The sequence below is a fragment of the Strix uralensis genome, chromosome Z (assembly GCF_047716275.1).
Source record: "Strix uralensis isolate ZFMK-TIS-50842 chromosome Z, bStrUra1, whole genome shotgun sequence".
Taxonomy (NCBI): Eukaryota; Metazoa; Chordata; class Aves; order Strigiformes; family Strigidae; genus Strix; species Strix uralensis.
The window spans coordinates 57,046,066-57,060,347 of record NC_134012.1 but is presented as its reverse complement, the minus strand read 5'-3'; the positions used below and the strand labels follow the sequence as shown (position 1 = coordinate 57,060,347).

The following is a 14,282-nucleotide window of genomic DNA, read 5'->3' as shown; positions in this document are numbered from 1 at the left end:
AGAACACATAGCACCACAGAATATCTCAAGGTGGAAGGGACCCATGAGGATCATCGAATCCAACTTCCTGCTCCTCGTAGGACAACCTAAAACTAAACCATATGACTAAGAGCATTGTCCAGATGCTCCTGGAACTCTGACAGGCTTGGTGCTGTGACCACTTCCCTGAGGACCCTGTTCCAGTGACTGACCACCCTCTCAATGAAGAACCTTTTCCCAATGTCCAACATGAACTTCCCTGATGCAGCTTCATTCCATTTCCTTGTGTCCTATCGCTGGTCACCAGAGAGAGGAGATCAGCACCTGCACCTCTGCTGCCCTCCCTGAGGAAGCTGTAGACCGTGATGAGGTCACCCTCAGACTTCTCTTCTCCAGGCTGAACAAACCAAGTGACCTCAGCTGCTCCTTGTTAAGTCTTGCCCTCGAGGCCTTTCACAATCTTGGTCACCCTCCTCTAGACACACACCCAGTTTCATGTCCTTATATTGAGGCGCCCAAAACTGCACACAGTACTCGAGGTGGGGCCATACCAGTGCAGTGCAGAGTGGGACAACCAGCTCCCCTGAATGGCTAGCTATGCTGTGCTAGATGCACACCAGGACACGGTTGGCCCTCTTAACTGCCAGGGCACACTGCTGACACATGAATAATCCTGCTTGTCTTTCCAGAAAGAAAAAAAGCAAACAGCTCTACCACCATTACTCCCCATCTTGCACATGCTGACAAGGCCAGGAAAAAAAAGTAGTAACATTTTCAATGCACAGATCATTTACTAAATTACAAGATCCAGAAGGGAAAATAAATGCATTTGCATATATTATTTAGTACAAACAGTGTAATTTAAAATAGCTAAGGACTACTGAAAGAGTGTCAGTTACTATGTCAGATTGAAAAGCAGCATCAAAGAATAAGAGGAAAAACATAATTCACCTCTTTTTATTACTGAATACTAACACAATGAGTGAAACTTTTAGCTGTAGAGTTCATAACTTTTTATGTTAGCACTGCCTTTCTTATTATCTCAGGATTGCTTGTTTCAGTTGAAGTTTCAGAGACACATCAGTCACACGGTGTTTCATTACAAATCAATGCAAGAATATGATCATGTAGCTAGTGAGAAGCAATGAATGCTTCAGAGAAAGCTTCTGTATCATAAAGTTGTAGAGTTGCTGTTTCTGCATGTACAATTCTTCCAGTTTCCTACAGCCAGAGACAGGCTTAAACCCTAAAACAAATCTAACAAGATTTTCTTACTTTATCTGTAACTATTTCACCCCTGAGTGCTTCTGCTTCCCCTACAACTGCCCCACTCCTTTTAAAATTTTGTTATCTTTTAGGCTCAACAATTTGCTACAGCAAAACATTCTACAGTAGACACTAGATGATTTAGTAACCCTGGGCAGCACTGTAAAATTTCATATGTAGCATAATGAAGATTAAAAACAATTAAATGACTTGTCCAAGCACACATTCTAAGCTAATAAAAAAGTCAGAACAGAATCCAGAGCTACAAACTAGAGTAAAACTCTAAATCCACCATGCAATCATCAAACCATAAGTAATTGTCTGTGATGCCATCCTATTAGTTTGAAAGCTTTTCCTTTTTATGAGATAGTTCTTTCCCTCAAATATTCATTAGCATTCTAAGTGAGCATTTACCAATCAGTGGTTATGACTTATCCACTACAATGCCAGGGAGAAACAATAAAGCATATAATGAACAATTAGGAGAATGCCTCCTCCTTGCCAACAAAGTTGAAGCTGCAAAAGTCCAAATAGAAAACCAGTCAGCAGGGAAGCAAGACAGCAACTAATCTGTAGCTTTAGGTCAACACCCTAACACCCTGTAAAGCAGTTATGCATGACACACCACTTCAGGAAACTCAGAGGTGGCTCCCCTGCCCTACTATAATGAGAATATGCTAGTCTTATATATGTAAGTAGAAAATAATGCAAAACAAAACAGAATTACATTTTATACTAATATTATTAACATGATTCATTACCACAGGCACAGGTAACAATTAAAGATTAATTCAACCACTTTTACACCAAGATGCACCACCATACTTAATCTAGCTACCTGCTGCAAGGTCTCCAACAGAGCTGAACTAAAGTACTGCTGCTACAAGCAATATTTACATTGTGTGTAGTGTACTATGACTAGTGACTATACACAATGTTAGGCATCTCTGCCCTCTTGCGGCTACAGCATACCCTACAGCAAAAAAAATCAGCCGCTCACAGAGCTGAAGCGGCAGAAATGTCTCAGGAGCCTGAGGGAGAGGGGGATCAAGTCTGCCATCTCCCAGGCTTGACAAGAACATGCGACACAACTCTGTCTGTACAAGCGTAGCCACAGCATTAAGAGAGCTGGTTATATTATATACATACTCTTCTTTTTACAGAGCTAAATATTGCACATATTTCAACAGAGTACATGAACTAAATTTCTATTACTCAAACGACATTGTTCTGCAAAAGAGCTTTCGCATTCATTCAATTAACAGTAGCTTTGTTGAAGACCCAAGTGGCCTTCATAGATTGCACCATCTGCTATCAGACTGGAAGCACTTACAACACTCCGCTGCTCAGAAGTCACAGATGGCTCCAGGAAAGATTAGTTCTTTATGACTGTATTGTGACTGTATTTTTAACCCAAGTTTTATTAAAAGTTCAACTCTGTACTCCTATTTTAAAACATACATACTAAAAGTGCAAGAAGAGATGACTGTTACAAAGGAAGGTATTTCCAGTATTTTATTTTGGGCTTAACCCTAATCTCTAAATTTGCCCACTATTTTCACCACAGATTCTAAACTCTGGCTATTAAGATGCTGTCCTTCTGGGTCATGCACCTTTCACGTCTCAGCTCTGCAGGGAACCTTGTGTTCAAAACTGAGATTCCAGTTATAACTGAAAATTCAGTCAGGAATTAACATACAACTCTTGCATGTTGCTGTAAGTAACATACAGCTCTTGCTCTTACAGTAGTAATCAGAAAGATGGGATCATTAGGTATGATGGCAGACCAAAAGCTGATAGCCGACCTGGTAACTGGGAATCTGTAGTTCCTAAATCTGTGTTTAAGAATTAGTCTTTACAGAACTACACACATCCCATAATAGTTTTGCCTGTTGCTCTACATGTACAATCATAGGAAACACTAGATTTCTGTATTAAACAAAATTATTATCATGAAAATTCCCAGGTAATAAGCATGCCACAAATTTGGTGTTACTACAACTACTAAGCAGTAAAAAAAATAAAATTAGTTTCATAGTATTTGTATCAACCAAGTAATATAAGACCATATACTTGTTTTTAAACTATGTAACTAATGTTTCAATTCCAAAGTAAAACAGTTAAATCAATCCTTTTTGGACTGAATGGATATATCAGACTTCTCTGAAACTGCAGTATAGAAGCTTCTGATTCTAGACAAGCTTCTACACAAGTATTCCTTTAACTGCCTTCCTAGTACTACTAGCACTTGCCTGTTTTGACCTGTAATTAATTCTGGGTGAAATTAAAGTTATAACAAACATCCAGGCCCTAACAAACTTTTTTGTTTCTAGCCTTCTGTAGAGTAGATGAGTGGAGCACCTCAGTATATGCAGATCCCTTAGTAGCAGTTAGGTCAATCACAGCAGGACAACCTAAATCTTGTCTGAAACATTTATTTAAAGATTTTGTCTTTTGCAGGTTTTCCTGTTCATTTAGCTAGCCTCAGCTCTTACTTATTTCTTTACAATTTCCAATTATTTAAACTTCAACATATGATATCACATTTAAGAAAAACAAATGACAGTTCAGTGATGACACATACTAGATTTCACAATCACAGATAAAATTTCCGTTGGTGAATTTTACCAAAGCTGTTGAAAGTACCTTTAATCAATTCCCCTCACAAATATCACTATAATAGGATGATTAGCCCTGCATCAACTTCTCAAATGAGTCTGGCTTATGAATGGCAAACATGAAGTGTTCTCCCTGGAATTGTTCATGGCCAGGTTGGATGAGGCTTTAAGTAACCTGATCTAGTGGAAAGTGTCCCCACCCATGGCAGGGGGGTTGGAACTAGATGATCTTTAAGGTCCTTTCTAATCCAAATCATTTTATGACTCTATGATTCTATGAAGACAGTTGACAATGTAAGACACTATGAGCGCAACCAGCCTCTAGGTCACATAGCTACACCTCACTCAATAAGGAGAGTCTTAACAGCAAAAATCCAAAGTCTGATCACTGTTTTCCATGAGGCATGAGTGACATTTAGTTACCTAAACTTATTTGAAGAACTCTGACATGTAACACAGAATATAATTTATATGTACACTGAGCACAGCTCGCAGTTTCTGGAAGAAATTTTATTCTAGAATATGATGAGTTCACTGCTGAGTGGACAGAAGTTAAAGTCCTCTTAGTTCAGTTTTAGCCTCTGGCCCCAAAACCTGTTTCAACCAGCCATGATTTTGTAATCAGAAGATACGTGATTATTTTAAAACATTTTCTTCACACTTTACTATATGTATATAACAATTTCTGGAGATATGGTCCATCTGATTTTACCATCTCATTTCACACACCAAATCACTCAGTAGGCATAAACAGGTTATAAATTTAGGCAGTCAGTGACTTTGCAGTTTTCTAAGGTGAGCCAGACAGTTCCTCTCTTTTCCACTTCTGTTTTGTTCAATATTCAAAATTCGGATTCTGACTGACTGAAGACTCTATCCTTCTGTATTCCAAAAGCATTATCTTACCAAAAGAATGGCTATTTTTCTTTTTTTATAACCTTTCATTTAACAGTCAAAAGAGTGAGAATTTTGAACACTTATTCTATTATTCAATGAAGGTAATGGAGATTTGTGAAAAGCACTAGTCATTTCAAAGATCCCTACTAACTTCAGTAATAATGATTTATGAGGTAAGCATAGCATTGAATGAAGGGAAAACATACAAAATTAAAGAATGGTCATTTTGCATTTAGTAGTCAGCTGAATAAGACATCAAGGAATAGGCCTAGCTACAAAAAATGGGAGGTAGGGCAGGAAACAAAGAGGAAAGGAGAATAAGTCTTTGGACATTCAGACATTCAACTCCCATATGCTGATGCAAAAATTACAAGGGCCAAATGCACTTTAAAGAAAATTTAGAAGCTGAAGAGAACTCTGATTCCTCAAGCAACATATGAAGCACAGGAAATCAAAACTGAAAAGAAGCTATGCTCCAAAGAGGGATCAACTTTATACTAAGCCAGCTTGACTAGAGAAATGAAAATTATCAAGTCACATTTGGAGCTTACTGATATTATTTCCACTGTTTTCTACATAACATCATGTGTGTCCATGACACCAATGTTCTCCATAACACATTAGAAAACAAGTGTTGTCTCACATCCTGCTGTGATATCTTTCCCAGAAGAGTTATAGGAAACTAACCAGAAAGTGGAGATAGCTTTTTTGTTCACAAAAACCTTTTGGCAGAACTGTTTATGTCTGGAATTGAACCTACTTAAAACCTACTTAAAACCACAAGATAACCACAAAAGGGTCTATGCAAATCAGAGAACACTCCCATACAGGAATCAAAAGACCAAAGGCTCCAGCTTCACTCTCCATGGTTACCATCTAGTATATGTCTGACACCTGTTAGCTAGAGTAACTCTCCTAATTTAACAGAAATCACACTTTAAAACTGATTTATTATTTTGCATCAGATGACAAAACAATATGAATGATAGCATGGCAACAGAGTGATGATAATAACTGATCCTCACACACACAGGTGGGTGAGAATGCTTATTTAAAAATACAGAAAGCTGTCTGTTAAACACCCGTTACAAGTTCTAGGAGAATTCAGAATAAAAAAGCTTCTCCTTTTTTTGAAAAAAAAAAAGTCTGCAGAGTTGTAATTTTTAAATGCATTCTTAACTCATTCAGTCCTAGAGAAAGTTCTCATCGGAACTTTTTGCAACTCTTCTCCAGTGACCTAGAAGGAAATTAATTTGCTATGGAAAAAGCAGTTATGGGAAATGAGGAATCTCTAAGACAAGAGTCTGTGGGATCACTATCCAGGTCTTGTTCCTCCCACCCGATTCTTACCTGGTTTGATGCACACTGCATATAAGATACTGTGTTAGGCTGTTATTTCAGTCCTTTTCTCATTAGGATTGAAAGTGAGGATAGGGGAGCTCTAAGGGAAGGAAGGCACAGTTATACTCCACCCTGACTAACTAAGGCAACTTACTCCATGGGGTAAATCTGTTTCATGAAATTAGATCTAACAGGAAAATTGAATTAAATCAATCATTTTTGCTCTAAAAAAGCAAAGCCTTAGACTTCTCAAAAAAAATGCATCTGATACCTTTGATAATTTTTGTTTAGATTTAGTGTTTTCTAAACCCCTCAAATAACAAAAAGCTCCAGAACACTTTGATACCATGCCAAGACAAGCAAATATACTTTCAAAGAATATGAGCAGCATTTTATATGCTTTTACTAGTACTAGTAACATATAATACAATGCACATGCTTGAGAGCATTACAGAGATCACAAAAATACTCATCAGTATCAAATGACCTAATAGAGCATAACGGTTTTGGCATGAAAATGTGACAAAGAACAATGGAAAAAGAAGTCAAGAGTTGACTGAAAGAGTAAAATTATTTGCTTTTGAGTACATATAAAACTCATAATAGACAAGAATTCTCCTGTAGACGTAACTCAGTTAAAGAAACCTTTTCCAATCATGTCTGTCAATGCCCACTGAAGGCTCATGCACAGTTTTAGGTGCATATCATAAGCGTAGTACATACATCAAGTACAGACAGCTCATGCTTCATCTCCGCTGTGTCCCTGAACTACATTTATAACATTCTCACTTTCTACTGGTATGTTTCTTCAAATCACCACAAAACCTCAAGTGTATTTCAGGTTCACTGAAGTATCCTCAGTATTGGTACATTCAGAATTCAGGAAGTCTGGAATTTTATGCTGCCAGACTCACTACAGGGTATAACTACACAGTAAATCTGGGAAATACTTAAATGCACCTTTAAAGAAATTAGAACAGTTTGAAAGTTAACCAGCACTCTCACTTACTAAAGTAATGCTAGCATTTCTTTTTTTAGGCTTTTGGGTTTTGATTTTTTACACTGCATGACACATTTTTATAAGCAGATTTTTACCAGGTATAAAAACTATGTAAAATCTTAGAAAAAATAAACCGAATGCCTATAAGAAAATTAGGACAGAGAAGAATGAGCTTGCAAAGAACAAAACCATCAAGTAGACAATCAAACTTTGTATCAGACAACTCATTCCTTATAAAGTCTTAAGAAAGTAAAACGCTTAGTGATGTGCCTAGTGAAATAAAAAGTTTCTCTCATTACAACTTCGCAGTCATGCAACACAGCTAGTGGATGAAGAAGCTGGGCTTGTTAAACCAGTAGCCCAAACCATGCATATTAACAAATGTTTGTGGAATTTCGGTCAAATTACCTTCTTCAAATTTATTTCAATTACTGTAGAAATGCGTATCTGTAAACTACCGTGGTTTCAGTACTTGCCAGCAGCCTGGCATTGACCATGTAGGAAACGATGAAACACAAAAAAGCACACTATCCGTGACCCCTTCATTCACCTGTCCCTGAATTTAAAATGATTTAAGATTATCATTGAGACATGACAACTTTTTCCTCTATTCAGGAACAAGAAACAGATGAGGGGAATGACTTATCAACAGTCTAGAAACCAAGGTCTCCTAGAACCTGGTGGCGTTTCATTACCAAACTAAATTTTGTCAGAACACTGATAACAACTGGCTAACAACTGCATTGCACTCAGAAACTCAATCTAATATTTCATTTGAAGTTTATAGTAAGGGAGAAAATAACCCTTTTTTTCCTGGAAACTAATAATTTCTACCAAAAATGGGTGTGTATAGCAATAGGAAAAAGGGCACATAAAACCTGAAATCATACAGAGGCTAGATGAAGTTTCAACATACCTTCCAAGTACAGTGTTTGTACTGTATGCACTGTATTTTTGAAGTTATTTTTTCTCACATGGCAATTTTTTCTATAGGTGAACAATCAGCTTCCCCCCAGACTATCTTCCACTCAAGACAATCTCAGTTTGGATCTGACTTCAATTCATGTGTACCAAAGCAAACAAACAAAATGTCCTGAGTATGTTGTCATCTGTCATTGTCATTTTGTTGCTTGATGTTTTATGAATACGTCAGATCCACACTGGTGATTATTAGAAGTGGACAGGTAAAGAGTATGTCACCACATAAGTCAGGAGAGGGTAAACAGAAATATGCTGAGTGGCCACATTTGTTTTACAAAAGCTAGAGAGTGGGATATATCACAGTGCTCATTCCTGAGCCAAACAAAGCATGGCCTCTATGAAAATCCCAGCTGCATCATTTGGTTTCTCAAGCTTATCACAGTTTGTGTAGAAAGCATAAACTGGGACAAAAGTGATGAAGTGATGCTGTAATCCAGTTCCACACTCCACATGGCATGCCACAGATCCATGTCTTGCCACTGGAGTTCACCAAGAAGCATGGACAGCAGTAACGTTACTCTCAAACAAGCCAGACCTGTGGCGCTAAGAAAGCCAAGGACTGGGCTCCAGCTCTGCCTCCATGCTTGTGTCTGGGCCAACCATTCTATTGACTCTTGGTAGCAGCAGCTATCAAGAAGGGCAGCTTCCTGCGTTTCCCCTGTAAGCATGCTCTGCCCACTGGTCTGTCGGTCTTCCCCCTTCCCTCCAATTTTTTAAGCTATTTGGTAATTTCAAAGACATTTGATAACGGTGTCAGAGTCTCAAATGCACTAAATTTCTGTAAGTTCTACGGAAGGCACCAAAATGACACTCTGTTAGTGCTCCTGCTGAGAAAAATAATGCAATGTGATGCAATGTTCAACCTTGATTAGACACACCAACGGGGGGGGAAAAAAAAAAAAAAAAAAAAAGACAAAAAAACCACACATACATGGAAGGAGGAGGTCAGGAAATTGAAGCAAAGCAAAAAGAGTTTGTTCCTCATACATCAAAAGGGTAAGCTGTGCTACTCCTGGCGACAGGACACAGTGAATGCTAAAGACCAGCAAGGGTTCAGAGACTCAGTTCTGTAGAACAGTATTACAGAGACAATGCATGTGTGAACAAGTGCAACCATCTCTAGTTCAAAGTGCCTGAACTGAAATATAATAGAGCGAAACACACTCACCCAATTTCTACGATTTTCTCTAACCATTTGCTTTTCACCACTCTAAGAGAGAGGATATAATTTCAGAATAACCTCTGGTCTAATGCAGATTAACTGTTCTTACATTTCACAAATATTCAAACCATAAGAAAGCTCCAACCAAGTTTGTTGGTCTATTAGACACCAGAGAACCCATCCTGCAGGGATGAATTCCATCCTTTGTAGATTCACTAGTGTTTCATATATACTATACATTGCAGTTTTAGTAAGATTAGTCAGCTGTCAGTTACAAATCCCTTGGAAATCCAGTTTAATTTGTTCTGCTTTTTATAGAACTTAGCACTCTACATTTCTAATAAATAAATAAATAAATAATTACCTATATTCTGCTGCTTTTCACAAAGATAGTGGTATCAGAAGAATATTTAAAAGTAATAAACTGAACCATTTACAGTTAACAGAAGTTTGTATGTAGTTAAATTTTGCCTAGCAGATATTCACAGCTTTTCCAGTCAAACAAATCTAAGGTGAAACTTTATTCATCAATATCAAGAAAATCTGCAGTACAACTTTGAGACCTGTGTATGGTTTGCAGACCTGAGATATGAGTTGTGTACCTTTTAACTAAATATAGCATAAATAAATGTAATAACTGCATCAGTTTCTTGAAAGCAATTTATTTGCTGTAAAATCAAACACAGAATTAATGCAAAGCAAAAGTAATAATTTTTCAGCCCCAACTGGCCTGCCTCTCATGTTTACCCATAGGCTTTATTTGAATCAAAGGAATTTCTACCATTCCTTTGATTAATCCCCACACTTGATCCACAATGTAAATAGCTTATCAAATTTTCAAGGGACTTATTTTCAATCCCTTGAAGAGAATAGCGAGTTGGCTATAAATTAATTTCTAATTACTAACCTACAGCCAAAGATTGCTTACAGACTCTGGTAGTCATAACTATTTATCTAGAATAGGAAATCAGATCAAATACGCACATGCAGCTTTCAGTAGGACAGAAAACCATTCACCTGTCTAAAGAAAGAATTTATTAGTAAACAGTACCATTTTTTGTTCATCCTCAAAAACAATGGGTACTAGAAATAGACTATTCTTTATCATGGGAAAAAAAGGCAATTTGATAATTACCTGTAAGGAGCTAGACAAATCTATACAACATATAAATAATTCTAATTCTAGCTTTTATATAAGACAACCCTGAAAAACCTAACAGAAGCCACAACTGTTCAGGGAACTTTCTGTCTTAAATCATTAGAGGTGTAGTTCTAATGTTCTTGGTTCTCATTTGCCAGGCAATCCACTTTCATCACTCACTAGATGATTGACACAGATTTACTGTACCCATCATGGCTTTCAGTCTCCATAACTGGAAGTAGGACCCACAGATCTGATCAGTAACTGATGCTCTTCCTGTATTTCCTACTGAAATGATGTATTAAAGAGTCAGGTAGCATACGGTCACTGCAAGACTCCACCACACTTTCAAAAGTTATCCATTTTTAGTATATTTTAAACAATGTCAGAAGAACATTAACAGAGATCACATTCCATTTCACTTATAGAAAAATTACTGGTTATCATTGGCAAATTATTGTTAAAGCTCCCACTGACATTAATAGTGTAGGGTAAGAACTACAACACATTATAATAGTTTTGCATCGCTGATATCCAAGCAGCAAAAAGCATCATTCCAATAACTTGAAAAATGTCCTTTTTCATGCATTTGAGTAAAAGATTAAACTTTACAATCCATACACTCATTAGATTGTCAAGATGGTAGAAAAGGACACAGGTTTGGCTTACTGAGCACACATGTCACTGGGTATTAATAAACCTGAATCCCGTACCTTAACTAAAACAGTCAGCTGGTTTCCTTACCTCTGCATCCTACCTGAAAATACAGGAGGGAAACATTTTTTGGGCAAAGTTGGGCAAAACTATTAGGATAACCTTATCAGTGATAAAAAATGATGGGTGAGACAAAGTTCAATAGTCTTTTAGATGCAATTATTTCTCAGGACCTTTTCCCCCCAGTTATTTTCTTTATAATGAAATGCAAAAGTTGTAGGTAGCAAAGAAAATCTTTTATTTAGATATATGCATACATTTTTGCACTCTTTGTTAAGAAATTGCAAACAGCTACAAGAAAAGCCTGCGCAAAATGCTGTCTGACTGGTAACCTCTGCACAACTACATACAAACTTGCAATGTAAAAACATCCATGACAGAGGCTGGATTCATTTGCTCCAGATCACCACTTGAAATTTTGTAATTTATGCACCCCACACAGATACATGGTAACAGCTTTCAAGGATTACCAGCAGCTAACACATTATGTAGAAATTAGCCTGGAAAAAAGCCCTGTAGACTATCTTTAAATAATGTTTATTAAAAACAGTGTTCTTTGTCCAGAAAAAAAGATACACAAAAGAATATCCACCAAGTCTGTATGTTTGAATTTGCACATGATGTCTCCCATCTTAAACAATGTTTAGAAAGCAATAGCAAACAGTCAATTAACACAATCGACTCTTTGATCAGTATATCATGAGCCTTCAAAGACATGGCATAGAGGCATATGCAGATCATAATTCAAGCTTGACTGCAAGTATAATTCCTCAGCTCTCATTATGTTCGTACTCTGTGTGGTGTTTATATCACAGAAATACATTACAGTGGTGTTTCCTTGCCTCTTTAAAAAAAGATCTGTAGAACATCTTGAACAGCGCTGCCACAATGTTTTTTTTTTTTTTTACAACCAAATAAAAATCAGTTGCATTCTAAATGCTCATTATTATTATTTCCTCCCATTCTGTTTTTTGTTTACGTGGAGGAGCATCTCCTTATGTTCTCTAATTACTGAAAAGTCTTGCAGAATCTGCAAGAGTCAAGGCAGGACAAGTTCAAAACCGTGAATTCTCTATCGGTTTAAAAACACAGTACAGTAAAATAGTCAGGCTTCAGCAGCACAGAGTGAAATATACCAAGGCAGGAAATTCAAAGGTCGTCTGGACTTGACTTTTGAAAAAAAAAGCTAAGAAAAGAAATACGAATGCACTTACCAACTTTTAAAATGTGTTAAATTACTCTTGTACAACTAACAGAAATTGGAAAATAGGAAAAAAAGAGTAGGGATTGAATTGTATATATTAACAAATTTGAATGTTCATTTACGACTATTTTTTGGCACCAATTAGTAAGATTTCATTTTGAGACTGTAATAAAGACAGCAAAGCTCAGAACCTATCTTTTACCCTTGATTATTAAAAACCCTAATTATTAGGCTGGTTTGTCTAAGAAAGAAGATTTTAAAACCCAAGTTGCCAGAAATCTGGTCAGTAAACAGGAAAACTTTGTATAGCAGTCTGAGGGCACAACATGTTTTCTGTTTTGCAGGAAAACACAACAGTGGCAGCACTGAAAAAACAGCCAACAGAGGCAGAAGATAACTATATGAGCTAGGGAACACACACCATCTTTAATCCAATAAAAAAAGATATTAGGCACAATCTTGGTTTTGAACTGTTGTCTGATACAGCTCCTGAAAGAGATTCATGGGGTGGAAATGCAACTGAGCTCAAGGATTCCAAAGATTCAGTATACACAGTGATGGAGAAATGGGTGCAGAAACTATGGAGTTAATCATCTTGCAATTCAAGAATATATACAGAAGAAGGATAAACAGAGGAAATGTTAACAACAAAATACCTCTACAACAAAATATAACTACGAAGCAGTGAAAGAGCTATGTAAAACTCTAAGTAAACAGAGCTATGAAACAGATTTGCTATGCCGAGAAGCCAAAAAGAAAAGTCAATGAGCATGAGATGATGGGATGGTGAGGGAGAAGCGCAGTTAATGTAAAAAGCAGTAAGATAAGGAACTCACCAAGGATACAAAGCAAACAAGGAAAATCTGAATGCCTGAGATGATCAGCCAAAAACATGTACAGAGTTACTATAAGACAGAACAACATGCTAAACCCACTCCCCCAAAATAAATAAATAAATAATTCCCACAAAAACAAACCCTCAAACCAACACACGCCTAGTTTTACATTCTAGGAGACTGACTACTGAAAGAATAAGGCAGGTGTGACTGACTTGTAAACTGCTACCATGGAAGAAGGCTCAGAGGAGATGGGCCAGGGCAATGGGCCCATGAAGCTTAGGGAATAATGCAGGCTGGGACTCACCTCAGCTATTGCAAAGAAGCTGACTTGATCTCAACACCAAGTGGATCCAAGGGTGGTCTTTGCTTTAAATAAACAGCTATCAACAGCTGAGTGAATTAACAGGTGATGTGTTTCTCCCAGAGTTCATTAGAAGAGTGTGAACGTATCCCTGAGTTAGCCAAGTCAAGTGGGGGAGGTGTATATGTGGCTCAGCACAACATAAAGACTACAAAAATGTGGACAACTAATAAAAGAATTTAAAAGAGAGCAATGGGCTTGAGCTGGCCTCAACTCACATATGTCTTTCTGGCAAGATGGGGGATGCCCAGTGTCACAATGGTGAGCATACCAGAGAGACACTGGAAATCACGTTGACATTGTGATTGAACTGTGTATTGCAATTGCTGTATTCTATATAACTTATATTTGTATCATGTTTTCAGTATGTTTTGTAGAACTCTGCTAAATCAGAAATCCCATGTAACATCAGCTATCTTCAAATAAGTAAATCTGATGTTAAACATGACACCCTCCACACATGGAACATCTAAAAGAACCTGGTCAGAAGATCTGGACTCTGACAACAGGTCAGTTACATGAGGAACCAGAACACAGATAAGCAAACTCTCCAGGAAGGTGTATGAAGTACATGTGACTGCAAAAAATATTCCTAACTTAATTTATGACACATGCAAAGAAAGACTATTTGGATGACTGATGAAGGATGTCTCATTAAAAGAGTATTTTTAAAAAATCTAGGCTCATGTAGTCTAAACAAAAGGTTGAGGAGACAGAGCTCTAACTCAATATAATCAGAGGTTGATGGTCTTCTGAAGCATGAATGTAGGTCAGCTCCA

At 37.2% G+C, this 14,282-nt stretch overlaps 1 protein-coding gene across 2 annotated transcripts in view; it reads right to left on the bottom strand.

The window, feature by feature from the left end:
- MCC (MCC regulator of WNT signaling pathway) overlaps nt 1-14,282 on the bottom strand; it is a 223,927-nt gene that overhangs the window by 185,523 nt on the left and 24,122 nt on the right. The window lies entirely within an intron of this gene.